At 30.8% G+C, this 24,223-nt stretch overlaps 2 long non-coding RNA genes across 3 annotated transcripts in view; one reads left to right on the top strand and one right to left on the bottom strand.

Moving 5' to 3' along the window:
• LOC126733631 (uncharacterized) overlaps window positions 1–11,179 on the top strand; it is a 30,317-nt gene extending 19,138 nt beyond the window's left edge. Inside the window, exons 2-3 of one of the 2 annotated variants that reach the window (XR_007659795.1) lie at window positions 2,824–2,987; window positions 11,054–11,179. This is a non-coding gene — a long non-coding RNA (uncharacterized LOC126733631). Of the gene's footprint in view, window positions 1–2,823; window positions 2,988–7,494; window positions 7,641–11,053 lie in introns of those variants that run through there. The other variant, XR_007659794.1, reaches the window with a different exon arrangement.
• LOC126733630 (uncharacterized) overlaps window positions 1–15,320 on the bottom strand; it is a 21,373-nt gene extending 6,053 nt beyond the window's left edge. The window contains exons 1-2 of the long non-coding RNA XR_007659793.1: window positions 11,612–15,320; window positions 7,421–8,054 (exon numbers count right to left, since the gene is read on the bottom strand). This is a non-coding gene — a long non-coding RNA (uncharacterized LOC126733630). The remainder of the gene's footprint in view (window positions 1–7,420; window positions 8,055–11,611) is intronic.
• Window positions 15,321–24,223: the final 8,903 nt, after the last annotated feature.

The following is a 24,223-nucleotide window of genomic DNA, read 5'->3' as shown; positions in this document are numbered from 1 at the left end:
CCATAGGGCTCTTGATATCTTGATATTTATGATTAATAGTGTTTTACAATTTTCTCCGAATCTGTGATAGCTATAATCAATTAGTTTTAACATTCAAATACCTCGTAACATTCCCTAGAACTTTTGTTTAAGACAAAAATTTGTCAGAGTTATAGTTTATTTAGAAAAAAATAAAAACCATTTTTTCACAATTTTTCATGGCTATACCCCTTTCGATTTTGGAGCAAAAAAAATTTTTTTTTTTCTTGGGTTTTTTTTACTTGAAATTGCCATCATAGGGCTTACATTATGATTTGTCGATTATAATTTTATCAAAAAAAAATGGTACCGTGGGAAAAAACGAGTTTTCTTTTATTTTTTTTCACATTTTTACTAATATCTCGACTTCTATAGCTTCGATTCAATTCGTTGATGGTTTCTATTATTCCTTATTTTTCTCCTGTTAATTCTTTTTATATTTTATTACAATTGCCTTTCGAAATAAAACTAAAAAATTTTAAAAATCGACGTAAATACATAGACTCTTATGGGACCTAATTTTACCTTTATATTGTGCCACTCGTATAAATCGTGGAAATTTTTGTTATTAGACTTTTTTACTAGTTTTTGAATGGTCTTTAACCAGAAAAAAGAAATTTTGAATTCGGAGCATATTTTGAAAAAATTGTCATTTTGACCCCGGATTTTGTTCGAAAATCGAAAAATGCAAAGAAATAGGTTTTCCGTTCATTTTAGAGTTAAATTGGTAATAATCTTTTTTAAAGATACTCTGAAGTAGTACAGGATAGTAAAATAAAAAATTGAAATTTTTCCATAGGGCTCTTGATAATTCGATATTTATGTTTAATAGTTTTTTCCAATTTTCTCCGATTGTATAATAGCTAGAACCGATTCGTTTTAACAGGCGAATACCCCTTAATATAGCGAAGAACTCTTATTTAATACAAAAAGTTGTCAGATTTATAGTTTATTAATAAAAAAATAAAAACCATTTTTTTGAAATTTTTTGTGGGTATACCCCTTTCGATTTTCGACCAAAAAAAAAAATTTTTTTTCTTGGGTTTTTTTAGTGAAAATTGCCAGTTTAGGGCCAAAAATTAGAATTTGTCAATAATTATTTTAAGAAAAAAAATGATACCGTGGGAAAAAACCAATTTTCTTTTGTTTTTCCCACATTTTTACTAATATCTCGGCTTCTATAGCTTCGATTCAATTCGTTGATGGTTTCTTTTATTTCTTATTCTCCTCCTGTCAATTCTTTTGATATTTTATGACTATTATTGTTGAAAATAAAAAGAAAAATTAAAACAAATCGACGTAAAATCCCGTTTGTTCTATTTCAAGAAATAGACCCTTATGGGAACTTCTCTCTGAATTTGGTATTTATGGTTTATTTAGGATACAACTAATAAATTATGACAGATAACTGACACTTAAGTTTCAGCCTAGGTCACGTGACTACCGTAACTTTTTTGCTATTGGACCGATTCTGTTCGAATTTGGTATTCAGGCTTTATTTAGAATACAATTAATATACTTTCACAGATATTTGAAATATAAGACAGTATATTGACACACAACGCGACTATATAACAAATTATGGTTCTTTGAAGCATGATACCCCAACAACTGGTCCTCTCTTTCCTTGGCAGGTAGACGTTAGCCTCACCTAAGTACACCTGATAATTTGCGATTTTTTTTAAGAAATCCTCTAAGGCCCATCACTGACAAGACCTAAAGGTTCCAAACTGGTCCCCACGGACCCAAAGTATAGGAGCGAAGCGACTATACTTGTTTTTTTAAATTCCCTTATGGCTTTTCACAGACAAGACCTAAAGGTTCCAAACTGGTCCCCACGGACCAAAAGTATAGGAGCGAAGCGACTATACTTGTTATATAGGAGCGTCTGCGACTATATTATGCACGCGAGCCCGGGCCCGAAAAATCGTGTTTTTTTGGAAATAAAAATTCATATCTTTGGCTGTATGGTTAGCGAAACGATGAAATTTGGCATAGGGTCTCTCAATACATTGGGAATGATGGATCCGTAAACGAATTTTTTTTCCGGTACCACCAAACGGAGTGGTACTTTCTCAAAGTCAAAAATTCGTAAAAAAATGGGTCAAATTCCTTTCAGACGCGAGAACTCAAATAAAAAGCCTTTAAAAGACTTTAAATTTTTAGGACATAAGGGTCGGTGGGGGCTTAAGAACTGTATACTTTTTGGGCCCGATCGGTATACAGGGTGAGTTGTTATAAGCGAACAAAAGTGACTAAAAAAAAAATTCAAACTTCTCCAGAGGCTAAAAAAAAATTTTTATAAAAAAAGTGTTTCGGCGAAAAGACTTCGTTTTATAAGAGATTTAACATACTTGGAGCTTTTTTTTGTAAAAAATTTATTTTACGAGTTCTGGCATTTTCAGTTTTTTGGAATTTTCCGCCAAACGATACTTATTTTGGGAAATTTTTTTTTTTCAAAAAATAACTTCATCTTTTACCTTTCATATGCCATATAACCGAAATTTTTGGGAACTATACAGGGCGAGCAATAATGTACTTTACCCATGAAGGTCCGACCCGAAAATCACATTTTATTTAATAACTTTTTAGTGGTGGCACCTGGACCATTTATATTCTCAGGGATTAAATACTTTAATAACCCCATTATTTATGTAAAATTACAATCTTCCAACATTAATAGGTTCTGAGCAATTCGAATTTTCGCGTTTAATTCATTTGTCACGTCCCTGTACATGGTGAAAAGATCAAACAACATCTAACGGATCCGAAATTTTGTTTTACAATACATACTAAAATTTCAAGGTTCCAGCGATAGTACAAGTACCCGAAAAATGCGATTTTATGAAAAAAGTCCATTTTTTTGCGTTTTTGCAGGTAATTGGAGGTGTCAACCTAAACTCTGATGAAATGGCTGGTGGGAACAATACTTTGACGCATGGTGGATACAAATTTTTTGCTCGTGACAGGTGGCCGGGACTTGGTCGGGTTTTTTGTAAAATTATGAATGAAAATGAACCGGAAACGATCAGGGAAAGGAAGCACCGAATCAGAAAATGAATGGGCTTTCCGAATCTGTGCATATCAATTGGGGAAATTGTGTATTGCGGCCAGGAAAATTCGGCAAACATTTTGACGTCTTCGAAAAATGCCGTTTTTTTGAAATGTCAGTGTCTTTATACCGGGGTGAGACGAAATGAAATTTGCCCGATTATTTTATTAAAATTATTCGAATATATACACGGGTCAGTCGTAATGATCTATTTAATTTAAAATAAAAATTTAGATATTAGGTGAGTTTTTACTATTTAGTTTATTATTAATAAATGTTAACAATTCTTAAACATTGCTTTTGGGATATAAATAAAAATTTTTTGAAATTATTGATTTTTAAGGTTAGTCGAGTATCATAACTTTTTTGGTATTGGTGCGATTTGGTTGAAATTTGGTACCTAGTACCTATTTCGGATAAGATTAATAAATTTTTACAGATATTTGACATGACTATGTTTTAGGGTCACGTGACTACCTTAACTTTCTTCCTATTTGTCCGATTTGATTGAAATTTGGTATTTGGGGTTTATTTAGGATGCAATTATGAATTTTTCACAGATATTTGACATTTGACTTATAGGTCACGTGACTATTGGTACTTTTTTGCTATTGGTCTGATTGGGTTCAAATTTGGTATTTGGGCTTTATTTAGGATGCAATTATTAATTTTTGACAGATATTTGACATTTGACTTCCGGGTCACGTGACTATTGTAACTTTTTTGCTATGGGTCCGATTGGGTTCAAATTTGGTATTTGGGCTTTATTTAGGATACAATTAATAAATTTTGACAGATAATTGACAAATTATATTTTAAAGTCACGTGACTTTCATAATTCTTTTGCGATTGATCCGATTGGGTTGAAATTTAGTATTTGGGCTTTATTTAGGATGCAAGTAATAAATTCTGACAGGAATTTGACATATTGAATTTTAAAGTCACGTGACTTCCATAACTTTTTTGCTATTGATCCGATTGGGTTCAAATTTGGAATTTGGGGTTTATTTAGGATGCAATTATTGATTTCTTACAAAATTTTAAAATATTAAGTTCTAGGGTCACGTGACTATCAAAATTTCCTATTTGATTGAAATTTGCTATTAGATGATATGTATATATTTGTAGATAATATTTTATATTACCCTATTCCTTTTATGTTAATTAGTTAAATTATTTCTTAAATTTGCCATTCAAAAAAAAAATTAAAAAATCATCTGTTCGAATACATAGGCTTTAAAGGAAACTTATCTTCTTTCATAATATTGTAGCAATATTATAGATTTTGAAAAATTTTGTCATAAAGCTTTTTCATTACTTTTTGAATGGTCTTTAGCCAGAAAAAAGAAATTTTGAATTTGGAGCATGTTTTGAAAAAATTTTCATTTTGGGCCGGATTTTGTTCGAAAATCGAAAAATGCAAAGAAATAGGTTTTCTGTTCATTTTAGAGTCAAATCGATAATAACCTTTTTGAAAGGTATCCTGAAGTAGTACAAGATAGAAAAATAAAAAGTTGAAATTTTTCCATAGGGCTCTTGATAATTCGATATTTATGATTAATAGTTTTTTACAATTTTCTCCGAATCTGTGATAGCAATAATCAATTACTTTTAACATTTGAATACCTCGTAATATTTCCTAGAACTTTTGTTTAGGACAAAAAGTTATCAGAGTTATAGTTTATTAAGAAAAAAATAAAAACCATTTTTTTGAAATTTTTAATGGCTATACCCCTTTCGATTTTGGAGCAAAAAAAAATTTTTTTTTCTTGGGTTTTTTTTAATGAATATTGCCAACTTAGGGCTTACATTATAATTTGTCGGTTATCATTTTAAGAAAAAAAATGCTACCGTGGGAAAAAACGAGTTTTCTTTTATTTTTTTTCACATTTTTACTAATATCTCGAATTCTATAGCTTCGATTCAATTCGTGGATGGTTTCTATCATTCCTTATTCTCCTCCTGTTAATTCTTTTTATATTTTGTTACAATTGCCTTTCGAAATAAAACTGAAAAATTTTAAAAATCGACGTAAAATCCCGGTTGACTTATCCCTATACATAGGCTCTTATAGGACCTAATTTTTTCCTCTATATTATGGCACTCGTATAAATCGTGGAAAATTTTGTCATAAAGCTTTTTTGTTAGTATTTGAATGGTTTTCAACCAGAAAAAAGAAATTTTGAAATCGGAGCATATTTTGAAAAAATGCTCATTTTGAGCCCGGATTTTGCTTCAAAATCGAAAAATGCAAAGAAATAGGTTTTCCGTTTATTTTAGAGTCAAATCGATAATAACCTTTTTTAAAGGTACTTAAAAGTAGTACATGATAGAAGGATAAAAAACTTTAATTTTTCCATAGGACCCTTGATAATTCGATATTTATGTTTCATGGTTTTTCTTTATTTTCTCCGATTTTATGATAGCTAGAACCGATTCGTTTTAACGCACGGATACCTCGTAATATTCCCGAGAACTTTTATTTAAGACAAAAAGTTGTCAGAGTTATAGTTTATTAAGAAAAAAATAAAAACCGTTTTTTCGAAATTTTTCATGGCTATACCCCTTTCGATTTTGGAGCAAAAAAAAATTTTTTTTTCTTGGGTTTTTTTTTACTGGAAATTGCCAACTTAGGGCTTACATTATAATTTGTCGGTTATCATTTTAAGAAAAAAAAATGATACCGTGGGAAAAAACCAGTTTTCTTTTGTTTTTCCCACATTTTTACTAATATCTCGGCTTCTATAGCTTCGATTCAATTCGTTGATGGTTTCTTTTATTTCTTATTCTCCTCCTGTCAATTCTTTTGATATTTTATGACTATTACTGTTGAAAATAAAAAGAAAAATTAAAACAAATCGACGTAAAATCCCGTTTGTTCTATTTCAATAAATAGACCCTTATGGGAACTTCTCTCTAATTTTGGTATTTATGGTTTATTTAGGATACAACTAATAAATTATGACAGATAACTGACATTTGAGTTTCAGCCCAGGTCACGTGACTACCGTAACTTTTTTGCTATTGGTCCGATTCTGTTGGAATTTGGTATTCAGGCTTAATTTAGAATACAATTAATATATTTTGACAGATATTTGAAATATAAGACAGTATATCGACACACAACGCGACTATATAACAAATTATGGTTCTTTGAAGCATGATACCCCAACCACTGGTCATCTCTTTCCTTGGCATATAAACGTTGGTACACCTGATAATTTTTGTTTTGTTTTAAGAAATCCTCTAAGGCCCATCACTGACAGGACTTAGAGGTTCCAAACTGGTCCCCACGGACCAAAAGTATAGGAGCGAAGCGACTATACTTGTTATATAGGAGCGTCTGCGACTATATTATGCACGCCACCTCGGGTCCGAAAAATCGTGTTTTTTTGGAAATAAAAATTCATATCTTTGGCTGTATGGCTAGCGAAACGATGAAATTTGGCATACGGTCTCTCAATACATTGGGAATGATGGATCCGTAAACGAATTTTTTTTCGGGTACCACCAAACGGAGCGGTACTGTCTCAAATTCAAAAATTCGTAAAAAAACGGGTCAAATTCCTTTCAGACGCGAGAACTCAAATAAAAAGCCTTTAAAAAACTTTAAATTTTTAGGACATAAGGGTCGGTGGGGGCTTAAGAACTGTATACTTTTTGGGCCAGATCGGTATACAGGGTGAGTTGTTATAAGCGAACAAAAGTGACTAAAAAAAAAATTCAAACTTCTCCAGAGGCTAAAAAAAAATTTTTATAAAAAAAGTGTTTCGGCGAAAAGACTTCGTTTTATAAGAGATTTAACATACTTGGAGCTTTTTTTTGTAAAAAATTTATTTTACGAGTTCTGGCATTTTCAGTTTTTTGGAATTTTCTGCCAAACGATACTTATTTTGGGAATTTTTTTTTTTTCAAAAAATAACTTCATCTTTTACCTTTCATATGCTATATAACCGAAATTTTTGGGAACCATACAGGGCGAGCAATAATGAACTTTACCCATGAAGGTCCGACCCGAAAATCACATTTTATTTAATAACTTTTTAGTGGTGGCACCTGGACCATTTATATTCTCATGGATTAAATACTTTAATAACCCCATTATTTGTGTAAAATTACAATCTTCCAACTTTAATAGGTTCTGAGCAATTCGAATTTTCGCGTTTAATTCATTTGTCACGTCCCTGTACATGGTGAAAAGATCAGACATCATCTAAAAGATCCGAAATTTTGTTTTACAACACATACTAAAATTTCAGGGTTCCAGCGATAGTACAAGTACCCGAAAAATGCGATTTTATGAAAAAAGTCCATTTTTTTGCGTTTTTGCAGGTAATTGGAGGTGTCAACCTAAACTCTGATGAAATGGCTAGTGGGAACAATACTTTGACGCATGGTGGATACAAATTTTTTGCTCGTGACAGGTGGCCGGGACTTGGTTTGGTTTTTTGTAAAATTATGAATGAAAATGAACCGGAAACGATCAGGGAAAGGAAGCACCGAATCAGAAAATGAATGGGCTTTCCGAATCTGTGCATATCAATTGGGGAAATTGTGTATTGCGGCCAGGAAAATTCGACAAACATTTTGACGTCTTCGAAAAATGCCGTTTTTTTGAAATGTCAGTGTCTTTATACCGGGGTGAGACGAAATGAAATTTGCCCGATTATTTTATTAAAATTATTCGAATATATACACGGGTCAGTCGTAATTATCTACTTAATTTAAAATAAGAATTTAGATATTAGGTGAGTTTTTACTATTTAGTTTATTATTAATAAATGTTAACAATTCTTAAACATTGCTTTTGGGATATAAATAAAAATTTTTTGAAATTATTGATTTTTAAGGTTAGTCGAGTATCATAACTTTTTTGGTATTGGTGCGATTTGGTTGAAATTTGGTACCTAGTACCTATTTCGGATAAGATTAATAAATTTTTACAGATATTTGACATGACTATGTTTTAGGGTCACGTGACTACCTTAACTTTCTTCCTATTTATCCGATTTGATTGAAATTTGGTATTTGGGGTTTATTTAGGATGCAATTATTAATTTTTCACAGATATTTGACATTTGACTTCCAGGTCACGTGACTATTGTAACTTTTTTGCTATTGGTCTGATTGGGTTCAAATTTGGTATTTGGGCTTTATTTAGGATGCAATTATTAATTTTTGACAGATATTTGACATTTCACTTCCGGGTCACATGACTATTGTAACTTTTTTGCTATGAGTCCGATTGGATTCAAATTTGGTATTTGTGCTTTATTTAGGATGCAATTAATAAATTTTAACAGATAATTGTCAAATTATATTTTAAAGTCACGTGACTTTGATAATTCTTTTGCTATTGATCCGATTGGGTTGAAATTTGGTATTTAGAGTTTTATTAGGATGCCATTATTGAATTTTTACAAATTTTTAAAATATTGCGTTTTTAAGTCACGTGACTATCAAAATTTCTTTCGTATTCGCCCGATTTGATTGAAATTTCCTATCGGATTATATGTATATATTTATAGATAATATTTTGTAGTACCCTATTGCTTTTAACTTAATTGTTTCTTAGATTTGCCTTTGAAAAACAAATTAAAAAATCATCGGTTGGATATGCTTTAAAGGGAACTTATCTTCTTTCATAATAGTGTAGCATTATTATAGATTTTAAAAATTTTTGTCATAAAGCTTTTTCATTACTTTTTGAATGGTCTTTAGCCGGAAAAAATAAATTTTGAATTTGGAGCATGTTTTGAAAAATTTTCATTTTGGGCCGGATTTTGTTTGAAAATCGATAAATGCAAATAAATAGATTTTCTGTTCATTTTAGAGTCAAATCGATAATAACCTTTTTGAAAGGTATCCTAAAGTAGTACAAGATAGAAAAATAAAAAGTTGAAATTTTTCCATAGGGCTCTTGATAATTCGATATTTATGATTAATAGTTTTTTACAATTTTCTCCAAATCTGTGGTAGCTATATACAATTAGTTTTAACATTCGAATACCTCGTACCATTCCCTAGAACTTTTGTTTAAGACAAAAAGTTGTCAGAGTTATAGTTTAGTTAGAAAAAAATAAAAACCATTTTTTCGAAATTTTTCATGGCTATACCCCTTTCGATTTTCGACCAAAAAAAAAATTTTTTTTCTTGGGTTTTTTTTACTTAAAATTGCCAACTTAGGGCTTACATTATAATTTGTCAATAAATATTTTAAGAAAAAAAAATTATACCGTGGGAAAAAACCAGTTTCCTTTTGTTTTTCCCACATTTTTAATAATATCTCGGCTTCTATAGCTTCGATTCAATTCATTGATGGTTTCTTTTATTTCTTATTCTCCTACTCTCAATTCTTTTGATATTTTATTACTATTACATTTCAAAATAAAAAGAAAAATTAAAACAAATCGACGTAAAATCCCTGTTTGTTCTATTTCAAGAAATAGACCCTTATGGGAACTTCTCTCTGAATTTGGTATTTATGGTTTATTTAGGATACAACTAATAAATTATAACAGATAACTGACATTTAAGTTTCAGCCTAGGTCACGTGACTACCGTAACTTTTTTGCTATTGGTCCGATTCTGTTCGAATTTGGTATTCAGGCTTTATTTAGAATACAATTAATATACTTTCACAGATATTTGAAATATAAGACAGTATATTGACACACAACGCGACTATATAACAAATTATGGTTCTTTGAAGCATGATACCCCAACAACTGGTCCTCTCTTTCCTTGGCAGATAAACGTTAGCCTCACCTAAGTACACCTGATAATTTGCGATTTTTTTTAAGAAATCCTCTAAGGCCTATCACTGACAAGACCTAAAGGTTCCAAACTGGTCCTCACGGACCAAAAGTATAGGAGCGAAGCGACTATACTTGTTATATAGTCGCAGACTATATTATGCACGCCACGTCGGGCCCGAAAAATCGTGTTTTTTTGGAAATAAAAATTCATATCTTTGGCCGTATGGCTAGCGAAACGATGAAATTTGGCATAGGGTCTCTCAACACATTGGGAATAATGGATCCGTAAACAATTTTTTTTTCCGGTACCACCAAACGAAGCGGTACTGTCTCAAAGTCAAAAATTCGTAAAAAAACCGGTCAAAATTCATTTTTGCACGAGATCTCAATTTTAACGCTGTCAAAAAAATTGAAATTTTTAGGCATAAAAGACTTTATAGTAATTCATGTCTGTATACTTTTTGGGCCCGATCGGTGTACAGGGTGAGTTGTTATAAGCGAACAAAAGTGACTAAAAAAAAAATTCAAACTTCTCCAGAGGCTAAAAAAAAATTTTTATAAAAAAAGTGTTTCAGCGAAAAGACTTCGTTTTATAAGAGATTTGACATACTTGGAGCTTTTTTTTGTAAAAAATTTATTTTACGAGTTCTGGCTTTTTCAGTTTTTTAGGATTTTCCGCCAAACGATACTTATTTTGGGAAAATTTTTTTTTTCAAAAAATAACTTCATCCTTTACCTTTTATATGCCATATAACCGAAATTTTTGGGAACCATACAGGGTGAGCAATAATAAACTTTACCCATGAAGGTCCGACCCGAAAATCACATTTTATTTAATAACTTTTTAGTGGTTGCACCTGGACAATTTATATTCTCAGGCATTAAATACTTTAATAACCCCATTATTTGTGTAAAATTACAATCTTCCAACTTTAATAGGTTCTGAGCAATTCGAATTTTCGCGTTTAATTCATTTGCCGCGTCCCTGTACATGGTGAAAAGATCAGACATCGTCTAAAAGATCCGAAATTTTGTTTTACAACACATACTAAAATTTCAGGGTTCCAGCGATAGTACAAGTACCCGAAAAATGCGATTTTATGAAAAAAGTCCATTTTTTTGCGTTTTTGCAGGTAATTGGAGGTGTCAACCTAAACTCTGATGAAATGGCTAGTGGGAACAATACTTTGACGCATTGTGGTTACAAATTTTTTGCTCGTAACAGGTGGCCGGGACTTGGTTGGGTTTTTTGTAAAATTATGAATGAAAATGAACCGGAAACGATCAGGGAAAGGAAGCACCGAATCAGAAAATGAATGGGCTTTCCGAATCTGTGCATATCAATTGGGGAAATTGTGTATTGCGGCCAGGAAAATTCGGCAAACATTTTGACGTCTTCGAAAAATGCCGTTTTTTTGAAGTCAGTGGTTTTATACCGGGGTGAGGCGAAATGAAATTTGCCCGATTATTTTATTAAAATTATTCGAATATATACACGGGTCAGTCGTAATGATCTATTTAATTTAAAATAAAAATTTAGATATTAGGTGAGTTTTTACTATTTAGTTTATTATTAATAAATGTTAACAATTCTTAAACATTGCTCTTGGGTTATAAATAAAAATTTTTTGAAATTATTGATTTTTAAGGTTAGTCGAGTATCATAACTTTTTTGGTATTGGTGCGATTTGGTTGAAATTTGGTACCTAGTACCTATTTCGGATAAGATTAATAAATTTTTACAGATATTTGACATGACTATGTTTTAAGGTCACGTGACTACCTTAACTTTCTTCCTATTTGTCCGATTTGATTGAAATTTGGTATTTGGGGTTTATTTAGGATGCAATTATGAATTTTTTACAGATATTTGACATTTGACTTCCAGGTCACGTGACTATTGTAACTTTTTTGCTATTGGTCTGATTGGGTTCAAATTTGGTATTTGGGCTTTATTTAGGATGCAATTATTAATTTTTGACAGATATTTGACATTTGACTTCCGGGTCACGTGACTATTGTAACTTTTTTGCTATGAGTCCGATTGGGTTCAAATTTGGTATTTATGCTTTATTTGGGCTTTGTTTAGGATGCAAGTAATAAATTTTGCCAGAAATTTGACATATTGAATTTTAAAGTCACGTGACTTTTATAATTCTTTTGCTATTGATCCGATTGGGTTGAAATTTAGTATTTGGGCTTTATTTAGGATGCAAGTAATAAATTATGACAGAAATTTGACATATTGAATTTTAAAGTCACGTGACTTCCATAACTTTTTTGCTATTAATCCGATTGGGTTCAAATTTGGAATTTGGGGTTTATTTAGGATGCAATTATTGATTTCTTACAAAATTTTAAAATATTAAGTTCTAGGGTCACGTGACTATCAAAATTTCCTATTTGATTAAAATTTGCTATTAGATGATATGTATATATTTGTAGATAATATTTTGTATTACCCTATTCCTTTTATCTTAATTAGTTAAATTATTTGTTAAATTTGCCATTCAAAAAAAAAATTAAAAAATCATCTGTTCGAATACATAGGCTTTAAAGGGAACTTATCTTCTTTCATAATATTGTAGCATTATTATAGATTTTGAAAAATTTTGTCATTAAGCTTTTTCATTACTTTTTGAATGGTCTTTAGCCAGAAAAAAGAAATTTTGAATTTGGAGCATGTTTTGAAAAAATTTTCATTTTGGGCCGGATTTTGTTCGAAAATCGAAAAATGCAAAGAAATAGGTTTTCTGTTCATTTTAGAGTCAAATCGATAATAACCTTTTTGAAAGGTATCCTGAAGTAGTACAAGATAGAAAAATAAAAAGTTGAAATTTTTCCATAGGGCTCTTGATAATTCGATATTTATGATTAATAGTTTTTTACAATTTTCTCCGAATCTGTGATAGCTATAATCAATTAGTTTTAACATTCGAATACCTCGTAATATTCCCTAGAACTTTTGTTTAAGGCAAAAAGTTGTTAGAGTTATAGTTTAGTTAGAAAAAAATAAAAACCATTTTTTCACAATTTTTCATGGCTATACCCCTTTCGATTTTGGAGCAAAAAAAAAATTTTTTTTTCTTGGGTTTTTTTTACTGGAAATTGCCAACTTAGGGCTTGCATTATAATTTGTCAATTATCATTTTAAGAAAAAAAATGGTACCGTGGAAAAAAAACGAGTTTTCTTTTATTTTTTTTCACATTTTTACTAATATCTCGACTTCTATAGCTTCGATTCGATTCGTTGATGGTTTTTTTTATTTCTTATTCTCCTCCTGTCAATTCTTTTGATATTTTATTACTATTATATTTCAAAACAAAAAGGAAAATTAAAACAAATCGACGTAAAATCCCTGTTTGTTCTATTTCAATAAATAGACACTTATGGGAACTTCTCTCTGAATTTGGTATTTATGGTTTCTTTAGGATACAAGGAATAAATTATGACAGATAACTGACATTTGAGTCAGCCTAGGTCACATGACTACCGTAACTTTTTAGCTATTGGTCCGATTCTGTTCGAATTTGGTATTCAGGCTTTATTTAGAATACAATTAATATACTTCGACAGATATTTGAAATATAAGATAGTATACTAACACAACGCGACTATATAACAAATTATGGTTCTTTGAAGCATGATACCCCAACCACTGGTCATCTCTTTCCTTGGCATATAAACGTTGGTACACCTGACAATTTTGGTTTTTTTTTTAAGAAATCCTTTAAGGCCCATCACTGACAAGTCCTAAAGGTTCCAAACTGGTCCCCACGGACCAAAAGTATAGGAGCGAAGCGACTATACTTGTTATATAGGAGCGTCTGCGACTATATTATGCACGCGAGCCCGGGCCCGAAAAATCGTGTTTTTTTGGAAATAAAAATTCATATCTTTGGCTGTATGGTTAGCGAAACGATGAAATTTGGCATAGGGTCTCTCAATACATTGAGAATGATGGATCCGTGAACGATTTTTTTTTCCGGTACCACCAAACGGAGCGGTACTGTCTCAAAGTCAAAAATTCGTAAAAAAACGGGTCAAATTCCTTTCAGACGCGAGAACTCAAATAAAAAGCCTTTAAAAGACTTTAAATTTTTAGGACATAAGGGTCGGTGGGGGCTTAAGAACTGTATACTTTTTGGGCCAGATCGGTATACAGGGTGAGTTATTATAAGCGAACAAAAGTGACTAAAAAAAAAATTCAAACTTCTCCAGAGGCTAAAAAAAAATTTTTATAAAAAAAGTTTTTCGGCGAAAAGACTTCATTTTATAAGAGATTTGACATACTTGGAGCTTTTTTTTGTAAAAAAATTATTTTACGAGTTCTAGCTTTTTCAGTTTTTTGAGATTTCCCGCCAAACGATACTTATTTTGGGAAAAATTTTTTTTTCAAAAAATAACTTCATCCTTTACCTTTCATATGCTATATAACCGAAATTTTTGGGAACCATACAGGGCGAGCAATAATGAACTTTACCCATGAAGGTCCGACCCGAAAATCACATTTTATTTAATAACTTTTTCGTAGTGGCATCTGGACCATTTATATTCTCAGGCATTAAATACTTTAATAACTCGATTATTTGTGTAAAATTACAATCTTCCAACATTAATGGGTTCTGAGCAATTCGAATTTTCGCGTTTAATTCATTTGCCACGTCCCTGTACATGGTGAAAAGATCAGACATCATCTAAAAGATCCGAAATTTTGTTTTACAACACATACTAAAATTTCAGGGTTCCAGCGATAGTACAAGTACCCGAAAAATGCGATTTTATGAAAAAAGTCCATTTTTTTGCGTTTTTGCAGGTAATTGGAGGTGTCAACCTAAACTCTGATGAAATGGCTGGTGGGAACAATACTTTGACGCATGGTGGATACAAATTTTTTGCTCGTGACAGGTGGCCGGGACTTGGTTGGGTTTTTTGTAAAATTATGAATGAAAATGAACCGGAAACGATCAGGGAAAGGAAGCACCGAATCAGAAAATGAATGGGCTTTCCGAATCTGTGCATATCGATTGGGGAAATTGTGTATTGCGGCCAGGAAAATTCGGCAAACATTTTGACGTCTTCGAAAAATGCCGTTTTTTTGAAATGTCAGTGATTTTATACCGGGGTGAGGCGAAATGAAATTTGCCCGATTATTTTATTAAAATTATTCGAATATATACACGGGTCAGTCGTAATGATCTATTTAATTTAAAATAAAAATTTAGATATTAGGTGAGTTTTTACTATTTAGTTTATTATTAATAAATGTTAACAATTCTTAAACATTGCTTTTGGGTTGTAAATAAAATTTTTTTGAAATTATTGATTTTTAAGGTTAGTCGACTATCATAACTTTTTTGCTATTGGTGCGATTTGGTTGAAATTTGGTACCTAGTACCTATTTCGGATAAGATTAATAAATTTTTACAGATATTTGACATGACTATGTTTTAAGGTCACGTGACTATTGGTACTTTTTTGCTATTGGTCTGATTGGGTTCAAATTTGGTATTTGGGCTTTATTTAGGATGCAATTATTAATTTTTGACAGATATTTGACATTTTACTTCCGGGTCACGTGACTATTGGTACTTTTTTGCTATTGGTCTGATTGGGTTCAAATTTGGTATTTGGGCTTTATTTAGGATGCAATTATTAATTTTTGACAGATATTTGACATTTTACTTCCGGGTCACGTGACTATTGTAACTTTTTTGCTATGAGTCCGATTGGGTTCAAATTTGGTATTTATGCTTTATTTAGGACACAATTAATAAATTTTGACAGATAATTGACAAATTATAGTTTAAAGTCACGTGACTTTCATAATTCTTTTGCTATTGATCCGATTGGGTTGAAATTTAGTATTTGAGCTTTATTTAGGATGCAAGTAATAAATTTTGCCAGAAATTTGACATATTGAATTTTAAAGTCACGTGACTTCCATAACTTATTTGCTATTGATCCGATTGGGTTGAAATTTGGTATTTAGAGTTTTATTAGGATGCCATTATTGAATTTTTACAAATTTTTAAAATATTGCGTTTTTAAGTCACGTGACTATCAAAATTTCTTTCGTATTCGCCCGATTTGATTGAAATTTCCTATTAGATTATATGTATATATTTATAGATAATATTTTGTAGTACCCTATTGCTTTTAACTTAATTGTTTCTTAGATTTGCCTTTGAAAAACAAATTAAAAAATCATCGGTTGGATATGCTTTAAAGGGAACTTATCTTCTTTCATAATATTGTAGCATTATTATAGATTTTGAAAATTTTTGTCATTAAGCTTTTTCATTACTTTTTGAATGGTCTTTAGCCGGAAAAAAGAAATTTGGAATTTGGAGCATGTTTTGAAAAAATTTTAATTTTGGGCCCGGTTTTGTTCGAAAATCGATAAATGCAAATAAATAGGTTTTCTGCTCATTTTAGAGTCAAATCGATAATAACCTTTTTGAAAGGTATCCTGAAGTAGTACCTGATAGAAAAATAAAAAAATGAAATTTTTTCATAGGGCTCTTGATAATTCGATATTTATGAATTATAGTTTTTTACAATTTTCTCCGAATCTGTGATAGCTATAATCAACTCGTTTTAACATTCGAATACCTCGTAATATTCCCTAGAACTTTTGTTTTAGACAAAAAGTTGTCAGAGTTATAGTTTAGTTAGAAAAAAATAAAAACCATTTTTTCACAATTTTTCATGGCTATACCCCTTTCGATTTTGGAGCAAAAAAAAAATTTTTTTTTCTTGGGTTTTTTTTACTGGAAATTGCCAACTTAGGGCTTGCATTATAATTTGTCAATTATCATTTTAAGAAAAAAAATGGTACCGTGGAAAAAAAACGAGTTTTCTTTTATTTTTTGTTTCACATTTTTACTAATATCTCGACTTCTATAGCTTCGATTCAATTCGTTGATGGTTTTTATTATTCCTTATTCTCCTCCTGTTAATTCTTTTTATATTTTATTACAATTGCCTTTCGAAATAAAACTGAAAAATTAAAAAAATCGACGTAAAATCCCGGTTGTCTTATCCCTATACATAGGCTCTTATAGAATCTAATTTTTCCCTTTATATTATGGCACTCGTATAAATCGTGGAAGATTTTGTCATAAAGCTTTTTTATTAGTTTTTGAATGGTCTTTAACCAGAAAAAAGAAATTTTGAATTCGGAGCATATTTTGGAAAAATGGTCATTTTGACCCCGGGTTTTGTTCGAAAATCGAAAAATGCAGAGAAATAGGTTTTCCGTTCATTTTAGAGTCAAATTGGTAATAATCTTTTTTAAAGATACTCTGAAGTAGTACAGGTTAGAAAAATAAAAAATTGAAATTTTTTCATAGGGCTCTTGATAATTCGATATTTATGTTTAATAGTTTTTTCTAATTTTCTCCGATTGTATAATAGCTAGAACCGATTCGTTTTGACAGGCGAATACCTCTTAATATAGCGAAGAACTATTATTTAATACAAAAAGTTGTCAGATTTATAGTTTATTTATAAAAAAATAAAAACCATTTTTTCGCAATTTTTCATGGCTATACCCCTTTCGATTTTCGACCAAAAAAAAAAATTTTTTTCTTGGGTTTTTTTAGTGAATATTGCCAGTTTAGGGCTAAATCTAAAATTTGTCAATAATTATTTTAAGAAAAAGAAATGATACCGTGGGAAAAAAACAGTTTTCTTTTATTTTTCCTACATTTTTACTAATATCTCGGCGTCTATAGCTTCGATTCGATTCGTTGATGGTTTCTTTTATTTCTTATTCTCCTCCTGTCAATTCTTTTGATATTTTATTACTATTATATTTCAAAACAAAAAGGAAAATTAAAACAAATCGACGTAATATCCCGTTTGTTCTATTTCAATAAATAGACCCTTATGGGAACTTCTCTCTGAATTTGGTATTTATGGTTTCTTTAGGATACAAGGAATAAATTATGACAGATAACTGACATTTGAGTCAGCCTAGGTCACATGACTACCGTAACTTTTTTGCTATTGGTCCGATTCTGTTCGAATTTGGTATTCAGGCTTTATTTAGAATACAATTAATATACTTCGACAGATATTTGCAATATAAGATAGTATAATAACACAACGCGACTATATAATAAATTATGGTTCTTTGAAGCATGATACCCCAACCACTGGTCATCTCTTTCCTTGGCATATAAACGTTGGTACACTTGATAATTTTTGTGTTTTTTTTTAAGAATTCCTTTATAGCCATTCACAGACAGGTTAAAGGTTCCAAACTGGTCCCCACGGACCAAAAGTATAGGAGCGAAGCGACTATACTTGTTATATAGGAGCGTCTGCGACTATATTAAGCACGCCACCTCGGGTCCGAAAAATCGTGTTTTTTTGGAAATAAAAATTCATATCTTTGGCTGTATGGCTAGCGAAACGATGAAATTTGGCATAGGGTCTCTCAATACATTGGGAATGATGGATCCGTAAACGATTTTTTTTTCGGGTACCACCAAACGGAGCGGTACTGTCTCAAAGTCAAAAATTCGTAAAAAAACGGGTCAAAATTCATTTTTGCACGAGATCTCAATTTTAACGCTGTCAAAAAAATTGAAATTTTTAGGCATAAAAGACTTTATAGTAATTCATGTCTGTATACTTTTTGGGCCCGATCGGTATACAGGGTGAGTTGTTATAAGCGAACAAAAGTGACTAAAAAAAAAATTCAAACTTCTCCAGAGGCTAAAAAAAAATTTTTATAAAAAAAGTGTTTCGGCGAAAAGACTTCATTTTATAGGAGATTTGACATACTTGGAGCTTTTTTTTGTAAAAAATTTATTTTACGAGTTCTGGCATTTTCAGTTTTTTGGAATTTTCCGCCAAACGATACTTATTTTGAAAAAATTTTTTTTTTCAAAAAATAACTTCATCTTTTATCTTCCATATGCCATAAAACCGAAATTTTCGTAAGCCATACAGGGCGAGCAATAATGAACTTTACCCATGAAGGTCCGACCCGAAAATCACATTTTATTTAATAACTTTTTAGTGGTTGCACCTGGACAATTTATATTCTCAGGCATTAAATACTTTAATAACCCCAGTATTTGTGTAAAATTACAATCTTCCAACTTTAATAGGTTCTGAGCAATTCGAATTTTCGCGTTTAATTCATTTGCGGCGTCCCTGTACATGGTGAAAAGATCAAACAACATCTAAAGGATCCGAAATTTTGTTTTACAACACATACTAAAATTTCAGGGTTCCAGCGATAGTACAAGTACCCGAAAAATGCGATTTTATGAAAAAAGTCCATTTTTTTGCGTTTTTGCAGGTAATTGGAGGTGTCAACCTAAACTCTGATGAAATGGCTAGTGGGAACAATACTTTGACGCATGGTGGATTCAAATTTTTTGCTCGTGACAGGTGGCCGGGACTTGGTTGGGTTTTTTGTAAAATTATGAATGAAAATGAACCGGAAACTATCAGGGAAAGGAAGCACCGAATCAGAAAATGAATGGGCTTTCCGAATCTGTGCATATCATTTGGGGAAATTGTGTATTGCGGCCAGGAAAATTCGGCAAACATTTTGACGTCTTCGAAAAATGCCGTTTTTTTGAAAAGTCAGTGGTTTTATACCGGGGTGAGACGAAATGAAATTTGCCCGATTATTTTATTAAAATTATTCGAATATATACACGGGTCAGTCGTAATGATCTATTTAATTTAAAATAAAAATTTAGATATTAGGTGAGTTTTTACTATTTCGTTTATTATTAATAAATGTTAACAATTCTTAAACATTGCTTTTGGGTTATAAATAAAAATTTTTTGAAATTATTGATTTTTAAGGTTAGTCGAGTATCATAACTTTTTTGGTATTGGTGCGATTTGGTTGAAATTTGGTACCTAGTACCTATTTCGGATAAGATTAATAAATTTTTACAGATATTTGACATGACTATGTTTTAAGGTCACGTGACTACCTTAACTTTATTCCTATTTGTCCGATTTGATTGAAATTTGGTATTTGGGGTTTATTTAGGATGCAATTATGAATTTTTCACAGATATTTGACATTTGACTTCCAGGTCACGTGACTATTGTAACTTTTTTGCTATTGGTCTGATTGGGTTTAAATTTGGTATTTGGGCTTTATTTAGAATGCAATTATTAATTTTTGAAAGATATTTGACATTTGACTTCCGGGTCACGTGACTATTGTAACTTTTTTACTATGAGTCCGATTGGGTTCAAATTTGGTATTTAAGCTTTATTTAGGATACAATTAACAAATTTTAACAGATAATTGACAAATTATATTTTAAAGTCACGTGACTTTCATAATTCTTTTGCTATTGATCCGATTGGGTTGAAATTTAGTATTTAGGCTTTATTTAGGATGCAATTGATAAATTTTGCCAGAAATTTGACATATTGAATTTTAAAGTCACGTGACTTCCATAACTTTTTTGCTATTGATCCGATTGGGTTGAAATTTGGTATTTAGAGTTTTATTACGATGCCATTATTGAATTTTTACAAATTTTTAAAATATTGTGTTTTTAAGTCACGTGACTATCAAAATTTCTTTCGTATTCGCTCGATTTGATTGAAATTTCCTATTAGATTATATGTATATATTTATAGATAATATTTTGTATTACCCTATTGCTTTTATCTTAATTAGTTAAATTGTTTCTTAGATTTGCCTTTGAAAAAAAAATTAAAAAATCATCGGTTCAGTATGCTTTAAAGGAAACTTATCTTCTTTCATAATATTTTAGCATTATTATAGATTTTGAAAATTTTTGTCATTAAGCTTTTTCATTACTTTTTGAATGGTCTTTAGCCAGAAAAAAGAAATTTTGAATTTGGAGCATGTTTTGAAAAATTTTCATTTTGGGCCGGATTTTGTTTGAAAATCGATAAATGCAAATAAATAGGTTTTCTGTTCATTTTAGAGTCAAATCGATAATAACCTTTTTGAAAGGTATCCTGAAGTAGTACAAGATAGAAAAATAAAAAATTGAAATTTTTCCATAGGGCTCTTGATATTTCGATATTTATGTTTAATAGTTTTTTACAATTTTCTCCGATTCTGTGATAGCTAGAATCAATTCGTTTTAACATTCGGATACCTCGTAATATTCCCGAAAACTTTTGTTTAAGGCAAAAAGTTGTCAGAGTTATAGTTTATTTAGAAAAAAATAAAAACCATTTTTTCGCAATTTTTCATGGCTATACCCCTTTCGATTTTGGAGCAAAAAAAATTTTTTTTTTCTTGGGTTTTTTTTACTGGAAATTGCCAACTTAGGGCTTACCTTATAATTTGTCAGTTATCATTTTAAGAAAAAAAATGCTACCGTGGGGAAAAACCAGTTTTATTTTGTTTTTTCCCACATTTTTACTAATATCTCGGCTTCTATAGCTTCGATTCAATTCATTGATGGTTTCTTTTATTTCTTATTCTCCTCCTCTCAATTCTTTTGATATTTTATGACTATTATTGTTGAAAATAAAAAGAAAAATTAAAACAAATCGACGTAAAATCCCGTTTGTTCTATTTCAAGAAATAGACCCTTATGGGAACTTCTCTCTGAATTTGGTATTTATGGTTTATTTAGAATACAATTAATATACTTTCACAGATATTTGAAATATAAGACAGTATATTGACACACAACGCGACTATATAACAAATTATGGTTCTTTGAAGCATGATACCCCAACAACTGGTCCTCTCTTTCCTTGGCAGATAAACGTTAGCCTCACCTAAGTACACCTGATAATTTGCGATTTTTTTTAAGAAATCCTCTAAGGCCCATCACTGACAAGACCTAAAGGTTCCAAACTGGTCCCCACGGACCAAAAGTATAGGAGCGAAGCGACTATACTTGTTATATAGGAGCGTCTGCGACTATATTATGCACGCGGGCCCGGGTCCGAAAAATCGTGTTTTTTTGGAAATAAAAATTCATATCTTTGGCTGTATGGTTAGCGAAACGATGAAATTTGGCATAGGGTCTCTCAATACATTGAGAATGATGGATCCGTAAACAATTTTTTTTTCCGGTACCACCAAGCGGAGCGGTACTGTCTCAAAGTCAAAAATTCGTAAAAAAATGGGTCAAAATTCATTTTTGCACGAGATCTCAATTTTAACGCTGTCAAAAAAATTGAAATTTTTAGGCATAAAAGACTTTATAGTAATTCATGTCTGTATACTTTTTGGGCCCGATCGGTATACAGGGTGAGTTGTTATAAGCGAACAAAAGTGACTAAAAAAAAAATTCAAACTTCTCCAGAGGCTAAAAAAAAATTTTTATAAAAAAAGTGTTTCGGCGAAAAGACTTCGTTTTATAAGAAATTTAACATACTTGGAGCTTTTTTTTGTAAAAAATTTATTTTACGAGTTCTGGCATTTTCAGTTTTTTGGAATTTTCTGCCAAACGATACTTATTTTGGGAATTTTTTTTTTTTCAAAAAATAACTTCATCTTTTACCTTTCATATGCCATATAACCGAAATTTTTGGGAACCATACAGGGCGAGCAATAATGAACTTTACCCATCAAGGTCCGACCTGAAAATCACTTTTTATTTAATAACTTTTCAGTGGTAGCACCTGGACCATTTATATTCTCAGGGATTAAATACTTTAATAACCCCATTATTTGTGTAAAATTACAATCTTCCAACTTTAATAGGTTCTGAGCAATTTGAATTTTCGCGTTTAATTCATTTGTCACGTCCCTGTACATGGTGAAAAGATCAAACAACATCTAACGGATCCGAAATTTTGTTTTACAATACATACTAAAATTTCAAGGTTCCAGCGATAGTACAAGTACCCGAAAAATGCGATTTTATGAAAAAAGTCCATTTTTTTGCGTTTTTGCAGGTAATTGGAGGTGTCAACCTAAACTCTGATGAAATGGCTGGTGGGAACAATACTTTGACGCATGGTGGATACAAATTTTTTGCTCGTGACAGGTGGCCGGGACTTGGTTGGGTTTTTTGTAAAATTATGAATGAAAATGAACCGGAAACGATCAGGGAAAGGAAGCACCGAATCAGAAAATGAATGGGCTTTCCGAATCTGTGCATATCAATTGGGGAAATTGTGTATTGCGGCCAGGAAAATTCGGCAAACATTTTGACGTCTTCGAAAAATGCCGTTTTTTTGAAATGTCAGTGTCTTTATACCGGGGTGAGACGAAATGAAATTTGCCCGATTATTTTATTAAAATTATTCGAATATATACACGGGTCAGTCGTAATGATCTACTTAATTTAAAATAAGAATTTAGATATTAGGTGAGTTTTTACTATTTAGTTTATTATTAATAAATGTTAACAATTCTTAAACATTGCTTTTGGGATATAAATAAAATTTTTTTGAAATTATTGATTTTTAAGGTTAGTCGAGTATCATAACTTTTTTGGTATTGGTGCGATTTGGTTGAAATTTGGTACCTAGTACCTATTTCGGATAAGATTAATAAATTTTTACAGATATTTGACATGACTATGTTTTAAGGTCACGTGATTATCAAAACTTTCTTCCTATTTGTCCGATTTGATTGAAATTTGGTATTTGGGGTTTATTTAGGATGCAATTATTAATTTTTCACAGATATTTGACATTTGACTTCCAGGTCACGTGACTATTGTAACTTTTTTGCTATTGGTCTGATTGGGTTCAAATTTGGTATTTGGGCTTTATTTAGGATGCAATTATTAATTTTTCATAGATATTTGACATTTCACTTCCGGGTCACGTGACTATTGTAACTTTTTTGCTATGAGTCCGATTGGATTCAAATTTGGTATTTATGCTTTATTTAGGATACAATTAATAAATTTTGACAGATAATTGACAAATTGAATTTTAAAGTCACGTGACTTCCATAACTTTTTTGCTATTGATTCAATTGGGTTCAAATTTGGAATTTGGAGTTTATTTAGGATGCAATTGTTGATTTTTTACAAAATTTTAAAATATTAAGTTCTAGGGTCACGTGACTATCAAAATTTCCCATTTGATTGAAATTTGCTATAAGATGATATGTATATATTTGTAGATAATACATTGTATATGACCCTATTCCTTTTATCTTAATTAGTTAAATTATTTCTTAAATTTGCCTTTAAAAAAAAAATTAAAAAATCATCGGTTCGAATACATAGGCTTTAAAGGGAACTTATCTTCTTTCATAATATTGTAGCATTATTATAGATTTTGAAAAATTTTGTCATAAAGCTTTTTCATTTCTTTTTGAATGGTCTTTAGCCAGAAAAAATAAATTTTGAATTTGGAGCATGTTTTGAAAAATTTTCATTTTGGGCCGGATTTTGTTCGAAAATCGATAAATGAAAATAAATAGGTTTTCTGTTCATTTTAGAG

This window comes from Anthonomus grandis, chromosome 2, assembly GCF_022605725.1.
Source record: "Anthonomus grandis grandis chromosome 2, icAntGran1.3, whole genome shotgun sequence".
NCBI classification, from domain to species: domain Eukaryota; kingdom Metazoa; phylum Arthropoda; class Insecta; order Coleoptera; family Curculionidae; genus Anthonomus; species Anthonomus grandis.
This window is presented reverse-complemented; position numbering and strand designations above follow the sequence as displayed.